Source organism: Mustela erminea, chromosome 6, assembly GCF_009829155.1.
Source record: "Mustela erminea isolate mMusErm1 chromosome 6, mMusErm1.Pri, whole genome shotgun sequence".
Classification (NCBI taxonomy): Eukaryota; Metazoa; Chordata; class Mammalia; order Carnivora; family Mustelidae; genus Mustela; species Mustela erminea.
This window is the reverse complement of record NC_045619.1, coordinates 131,738,952-131,746,799: the sequence shown is the minus strand read 5'-3', so window position 1 is coordinate 131,746,799 and position 7,848 is coordinate 131,738,952. Positions and strand designations below refer to the sequence as shown.

The window sequence follows — 7,848 nt, the reverse complement described above, 5'->3', positions numbered from 1 at the left end:
TTGCACCACGAAAGTGACTCCTTCCGACCGACAGCACTCCTGACATGGGCGCGTGGGAGGACGGAGGCTTACTTGGTTCAGTAGGAGAGACTTGAAGCGATTCATGTCCATCTCTCTCTCTCTCTGTCTCTTTCCCTATATCCCCAGCGAGAGCATCAGACACATTACAGGGCCCATTGGGCTTGAGCGAGCGGAGGACAGATCAGACGGGCTGAGGCTCCGGAGGTTAGCACACCAGCAGGTCTCCTTATCAGCCTAATGATAAGCTATTATCAGAGCTCGATCATTCCAGGGTTCCTGGATGGTTTTTCTCAAACGCATACGGAATGACGCTGTGCTGAGGCTTTCACGGAATCACTGGGGCTCAGTGTGCACACACCCAACATATCTTGCTGTCACTCCTCACCCCCCGGCTCCTCGGAGTTATTACATGGCTCTCAGCTTCTGCACAGAAGTCCTTGAGGGAGCAGGCGACTGCTGATTGCATCAGAAACCAGTCTTGAAGCATTGCCAAGTAAATATGGACAGACCAGAGCACAGTCACCGCTAATAATCTAGATGGATGTTTCTTGCTTCCCACGATTGGTGGATCAAAACTCTCCCATTTTAAAATGAGTTCTGAATTTATTAGTGTAGCCAAGGTCTGCTGGACACTTACTGTGGGCTAGATCTGGGGATGCGACCAGGGGTAACGTAGGGAATGAGTCAGACAGCACCCTGTCACCACGGGGACCAGTTCTTCCCTTTCATTTATAAGCAACGTCAAGCTGGTATTTTTAGCTAAGAGAAAAAAATATTTCCCCAAACTTATGGCCTTAGAATTTTGATCAAGGGCCCTTTAGATGAGCGAGGGCTAAAGCAGAGTTTCTTAACCTCCACCCATAAACACAGCCAAAGGTATTCTACCTCCTTTTCAGGATCACGGCTGTAACGAATTAGTCAATTACGGACGTGTCGGGGGAGAAGAGCAGGAAGGGTTTCTATGAGTTGAAAAAGTTTTTCAGGTACTTTTAATATCCTTTAATAATTTCTCCTTTTGCTAGAGTCCATAGATGTTACTGCTCCCATATAGGAACATGTTTACGGGTTTTTAAAAAAGATTTATTTATTTATTTGAGAGAGAGAGAAGATGTGAATGACTGGGGGTAGGGGAAGAGAGAGAGAAGCCCTCAAGCCGACTCCTTGCTGAGCTCAGAGCCCGATGTGGAGCTTGATTCCAGGACCCCGAGATCATGATTTGAGCCAAAATCCAGAATCGGATGCTTCAACAGACTGAGCCATCCAGGCGCCCCTGTATATGGTTTTTTTTGAGCGTGACACAATTGTAGCTATAGGATTCTGGATGACTCAGGTGATAGTTTGCTGGTGGTGGCGATAAGGTTGTATGAGCCCGTCCAGGGTAAAAGGAGATGCAGCTATGAAGACAGAACCTGGGAGAATGAGATGAGGGCTGGTAACGTGATCTGGAAAGAGTCTATCAAGAGTCCAACAGTCACATACCATCCAAGACAAAGCCAAAGTCTAAGTTAGGCTGGTGAACTTGTAGCAAGGGAGAGTGCTCCAAGGGGCCCACGGAGGGCCTCGCCAAACAAAGGAGACAAGGTTATCGTAGGGTGTGCAGGGAGGCTGGGCGTTACGTAAGATCTAAATGAAAGAGTGATATGATGACCTCAAAGCAGAGCAAGGCTGTGAGTAATATTTTATAAACATTTAGTAATGTTTTTACTAACATCAGGTCTGGGCTGAAAGGCAAACTTGGAGTCCTAGATCGGGGATTAAGGTGGCGTGCTGCATCTCCCAATCCTTTACCTGAAAGTCTGCACCTCAGCTGGAAATCAAGGCTGCTTCTTTGTGTCAAAGTGACCCACAGGCTCCCATCATCCAGGCAAGTGGCAGTAGGGGTGGGGGGAGTTGGGGTGGAGGAGTTTATTCTCACTGACACTCAACTAAGTTTCCAGCAGTCTGTGACTTTAGAGAACACGTTTTCTTAGCCGTGTGTCCTTGGTGTTAATGAACAAAAGCAGTTTTTCCCGGTTCACATGAGTCTGACAAGACGTAAAAGTAAAAAGTTTTTACTGAGGCCCCAAGAGACAGCAGATGTCAACTTCTTAAGTCGCCAGAGCAGGAAGCAAATCTCAGAGGAAATATCTTAGCTCCTTGTTGACTCCTAAAAGTCCCTCACTCAAAATAGGATCATTAAAGGGCAACGGAAGTGGAGTTTGGGAAGGCTCTAGGAGGAAGTTTTCTTCAAAGAAAGCAAGGCCGAGTTCCACCAAACCTCTGGTCCAAGGTCTTCCTCCTTAATTTGGTCGGGAAGGGGCAGCAGGGGGCCTCCAGGGCCACTTGATTGGTGTTCTCTGGTTCTGAGAGTATCTGACTTTGGACTACGGTATCTAAGAGTGAGAGGCTGAAGGTACCAGAGAGAGAGAGAGGAGATTGAGTGAGTGAGCAGGGAAAGAGGAGAGAGAATCCTCAAGATCCATGTTCTCTGAGGATCAGGTGTGTTTGAGTATCGAAGGGAGTGGAGGATGTGCAAAGGTTTCTTGAGGACCCGAAGAGAGCCATTGGGTGAGAGCGAGCTGTGCTGCAGACATATAAATCCTGTCCCAGAGGATTTATTCCTGGAGAGGCGATCTATAGGTGAATTTGTAGGAAGTTCCCCAAGGGAGGAGGTAGCAGCCGGAGCAAACTGCATAGACCAGAACAGGAGAGGCAGAGTGAGATGCTCTGGTCAAGATGGTTAGGAAGCACCCAAGAGGGCCGCTGGGTGGCTCAGCGGTTAAGCGTCTGCCTTTGGCTCAGGTCATGATCGCAACGTGCTGGGATTCAGCCCCGCATCAGGCTCTTCGCTCAGGGGGAGTATGCTTCTCCCTCTGCCTCTGCCTCTCGCCTGCTCATGCTCTCTCTCTGTGTTATCTCTCTGTCTCAAATAAATAAGACCCTTAAAAAAATTGTTTAAAAAAAGAGAAAAGAAAGCACCCAAGAGAGCAAGGGCTTGATTAGGTCATTGGCCAGGTCCAGAGCTAAGTCTCCTTGCAGCAGGGACACTTGAGCGTGAATTCGGCCTCCTTTCTCCCTATGTTATGAATTTGGAGGAGGTTCCTTTCCCCTTTCCTGGAGGACCCAGTCTGCCTGCATGGGACCCCAGCTGGGGGACTGCAGGGAAGCCCTATCTCTGAATGAAGCTTGTGGTTGAGCAAAGTGGATTGGTATTCACATTACCGTTTCTGAGTTCAAACCGTATTTTATGGGGGCACCTGGGTGGCTCAGTGGGTTAAAGCCTCTGCCTTCGGCTCAGGTCGTGATCCCAGGGTCCTGGGATGGAGCCCCACATTGAGCTCTCTGCTCAGCAGGGGGCCTGCTCCCCCCACCCCCTGCCCGCCTCTCTGATCTCTCTCTCTGAGAGAGATCTTCATAAAGATCTTAAAAAATAAAATCTTAAAATAAATAAATAAATAAATAAATAAAATCTTAAATAAATAAAATCTTAGAAAAAAAAAAAAGAACTTCAAACCGTATTTTATGGCTTGACTGATCAAAGGATTTTTTCTTACCTAAAAGCCATCAGAAAAGTTATGGGACATTTTCATCTGAATAGGTATGGGAGGGACAGTGGTAGGTGGAGGTTTGCTTTCTGTTTCTGCCAACCCGCTTGCTCTGTGTGCGGCTCTCACGGAGAGTCACCAACTTGGCCAGTACTTCTGCTCTTTGAAGAAATCTGTGTCAACAGGTATACGTCACACGGGGAAATTGGGAATTAGAAGACTTATATGGGAACAGCAGCTTGAAACTGGAACAGACGACGGGACTTGGTGTCTGGAATCCAACCGAAATAAAGAGATGCCAAGAGAGCTGGCAGTCACCGTTGAAGACTTCGGCCTTGGCCATCAGGCCTCCATGTTGGTGTGAAAGGCCAGGCAAAGACTGTCACTGAACAGAAAATGGAGCCCCGCTGCCTGACTACAGAAAACGTGGTGGGGCAGGATGCTAGCCTCTCTGGCGATCTGTCCAGAGCCTGTTCTCTGGGAAATCTCTGCCCGTGAACAGAGATGAGCCCCAGCAGCCAGGTTGTCGGCCTCCACCCTCCCCACTCCCATCACCTCCCTCATCATGGGGGTGGGGGGGTAGAGGGGGTAGGGGTGGGTGGTGGGGGAGGGATAGAGCCGGGGGGTGGGGGGGTGGGGGGAGAGGCCAGGCCAGGCCACTCTTACTCTCAGAATTTGGGACTGGGCTAAGGTGGTTAATTTAGTCAGGAATGGGGGGGCACTGGGGTGGCTATATTTTCACTCTTGGACTTAGGAGCCAGGAAAGCTGTTTTCCAGGGAAGAACAGGAGAGTAGAGAGAGGCAGGTTTGGAGATGGAGGAAACTGTAGCCGAGTTCTCGTCTCTCAGGTCCCAGCTCCTGGCCCTCTTGGGGACTGACTTCTTTCTGCCCTTGGATTCTCGAAGTTACCTCTCTGTCTTTAGAACTGATTTTTGAGGGTTGCCTGGGTGGCTCAGTCAGTTAAGCATCTGCCTTTGGCTCAGGTCATGATCTTGGGGTCCTGGGATCCAACCCCACGTCAGGCTCCCTACCCAGGGGAGAGCCTGCTTCTCCCTCTCCCATTCCCCTTGCTTGTGTTTTTTCTCTCTCTCTCTCTGTCAAACAAATAAATAAAATCTTAAAAAAAAACAACAACCCTGATTTTTGAATTCTATTATTAGGACACAGAGATTACTTTTCAGTGGCTTTGAAGCATGGTGCTGTATATTTCAACAGTTACATTTTTATTTACTTTGTAATTTATTTAGTTGCCACATCTTGTGATTCACCCGCCGCTGCCAGCTGACACCAAGACACTTCGCAGTTCCCCCGAGTGTCCCCTGGCCCTCCACAGTGGGGCTGGCTCGCTCTTCCTATAGGCATCTGCGGATGGTGTGAGTTCAACCTGTAAGGAGAAAGCCGTGCCCAGAAGCAGGGGGAGAGGCGGGAACTAGTAGAACAGAGCTCTAACTCCAAGGGCTTCAGCTCTGTCCTAATTCTGGACGAATAGGATTAATACTGTTAACTCATTACAGTCCCAAAAGGAATGTCATAGTTCAAAGGGGGCTGTGCACTCTGCTTAATGACTGTTGTTTAAGAGACAAAGGTGAGGATGATGTGAAATGATCAGTGTGTTGCTTCTACATTGCTCGACTCTGATGCTTTCAGAATGCTGCTTCTCACTGGATTTTTGTTTCCACATTCTGGGTTCATCCATGCTAGGCAAGCTTCTGATGTGGGGAAAGTTGATTTTTTTTTTTTTTTTTTTTTTAAATGCAGTGGTTTCCAAGGCTTTGCCTTAGATTTCCTTCTACCCGACTGTGGTCCCAGGTTCCTCCGTTTGTTGCTCCCTGGATCTAGAACCTGTAGTCTTTCAGTGGGGTGACTCCTACCGATTTGGTGACTACTCACTTCCTTCAGGATGATTTCCTTGGCCCCTTCTGGATTGTGTTCCTTTTAGCACCTCGATTTCCCAATCCTCTGTGAGGTAACAGTTTGTAGATCCAACTGGGTCCGTGTCATTCTCATTATTAGACCTCCACATCTAGTGGAACCCTTGAAACTAGCTGGTTTCCTAGATCTATGCCTGATAGACTGGCTTGGTGGATGAAGGCCCACTTCTTTGGTGACTCTGAAAAAGGTCTTCTCTGTTCCTACGACATCACTTCTCTTCCTCCTTTAGGGCCTTCGCTCTTCCTGTTTGCTAGGAATGCCGCTGCCCTCGAGCGTGCATAGCTACCATTTTTTGATTTAAGTGGCACCCCAGAGTAGTTCTCTTTCCCTTTCCAAATTCAAGTAGTGCTTCCATCCCTTCGGTCACTCTTTTTTATTCTCTGCCTTTATTCTTTTCTGTAAATGTGTTCGTTTGCTGGTTCATTATCTTTCTTTTATGGATAAATAGCTTCCAGTCTGCCTTATTCAGGACAATGCTTAGTAGAGTGCTTAGTTCATTGAAGGAACTAGAATATGATGATTAATGTTATTATACATTTGTTGCATAAATGAATACAAGAATAACTTTTGATATAAATCACTCAATCCTAAAGAAAGAATGTTAGTGGTGGAATTTTAGGCACGATTGGGAAAAAATGTGGAGTGTTTTCTTTCCAATTTGTTCATAGTGGACAGTGTTAAGTTCTTATTTTTTTTCTTACATATTTAAGCATAATTAGATCTTAAAACTAAGTTACTTGCTCAGAGTATGCTGTGACACATATTTTCAGACTATCATTTAGGATTCCATTTAATATAAAGGTTCTATTAAAAATGTGTTAGATAGGGACGCCTGGGTGGCTCAGTCTATAAAGCCACTGCCTTCAGCTCAGGTCATGGTCCCAGAGTCCTGGGACAGAGCCACACATTGGGCTCCTTGCTCAGTGGGGAACCTGCTTCTCTCTCTGCCTCTGCCTGCCACTCTGCCTGCTTGTGCTCTCCCGCACTCTCTCTCTGACAAATAAATAAATAAATAAAATCTTTTAAAAAAGTGTTAGATAATGAGGTCACTGCCCTTCAAAGAGTTTTCCCTTATTCTCAGGAAAAAAGAGACAAAAGAGGATTTGCGCTATTCTTTGTATTGAGTTTCTTGTCCTTTTCAAGTTCATGTTTACCTTAATATTCTTTTCCTTCTTTAGGTATAATTTTTTGTCAATTTCCATTTTTCCCCCCACTCCTATATAATTTATGGAGTTGTTGGAGGAAGGGCTTTATTTCCAAAGTCTATTTCAAAACCTCATGGGAATGGCAGGAAGAGCAAACAGAATAGTAAGGCAGCCAGAGAATTAAAGGAGTGTGGTCCCCAGGTGAGTTACACTTCATTCCCTTCTAAACTGGCTAGGAGAACACGGGGCTTGCTTTGCGGTCTGAGAGCTCAGCTTACTTAACCATGGGTCATTGATCATTATCTCCTGCTCCCTCAACTTTCAATTTCCAAAGTCTAAGTTACATCTTGGAATTTTGTCACATCCTCTTCTTATAATTCCCTGCATTCGTTGAGTTTTCCAATTTGTACCCTCTGAATTTCTTTCCATATACTACCTTTTTTGGTTTTGGCTTTTGTTAATGCTTTATTTTGTTCTTCGGATTCTAAATTCTTCCTGTCCGGCAGTTTTCCTATAAATCTATTACCGCGTGGTGCACTCTAAGTAATGCATGCCCCATATGGAACACAGGTAAAACGAAAAGAAAGTTACGCATAATTTTGCCAAGACTGAAAACATTTTATGCCTCTTCTTTGCACAGGACAATTTCCCTCTGAATTTTATGCAGCATTTAAAAAATACCCAGGAGACCTCCCTAAAGCCAGGCGATATTAAAGATTAGCTGTTATTCATCAAGTTCATCCGGGAGTGAAAGAATCACTCGCATCTGGCAAGGAAACCTGACTATCCCAGGTTTTGCGCTTCAGAGAGGTTTCAGGTCCATAAAGCAGCCCATTCTGCAGCCACCTGGGAACGAGCGTGTGGGGCGGAGCTTCCGTTGATTGAAGGCCGAGGGAGAGGAGCTACAGAGTTCTCACCAATCAGAGTTCCGCTTTGTTTTCTCTTACCGGCCAATGAGAAAGCTCTGCCGGCGAGGCTCCCTTCAAGTCCGGGACGCCTACCTCTGTCGCAGCCTATCAGCACACGCCTTTTACGAAGCGTCGCGGAGCTCCCGCCTCGTGGGCGGTGCGTCCCTGCCCCTCCCCGCCCCTTCAGCCGTGACCCCGCCCCGCCGAGGGAGGGGGCCAAGTCGGTTACTTACTGGGCAGGAGGTGGGGGCCGGGCTCCCGCTGGGCTCGTGTGTTCTGCGCCCGCCGAGGCGGTGCCGAGCCCGCTGGCTCCTGATT

General features: G+C 47.1%; 1 long non-coding RNA gene across 1 annotated transcript; it reads left to right on the top strand.

The window, feature by feature from the left end:
* Positions 1–974: 974 nt before the first annotated feature.
* Positions 975–4,541, top strand: LOC116594390. Its single transcript, XR_004287196.1, has 3 exons — positions 975–1,004; positions 3,731–4,067; positions 4,394–4,541. It is a non-coding gene; the product is annotated as an uncharacterized LOC116594390 (long non-coding RNA).
* The last annotated feature ends 3,307 nt before the right edge of the window (positions 4,542–7,848 follow it).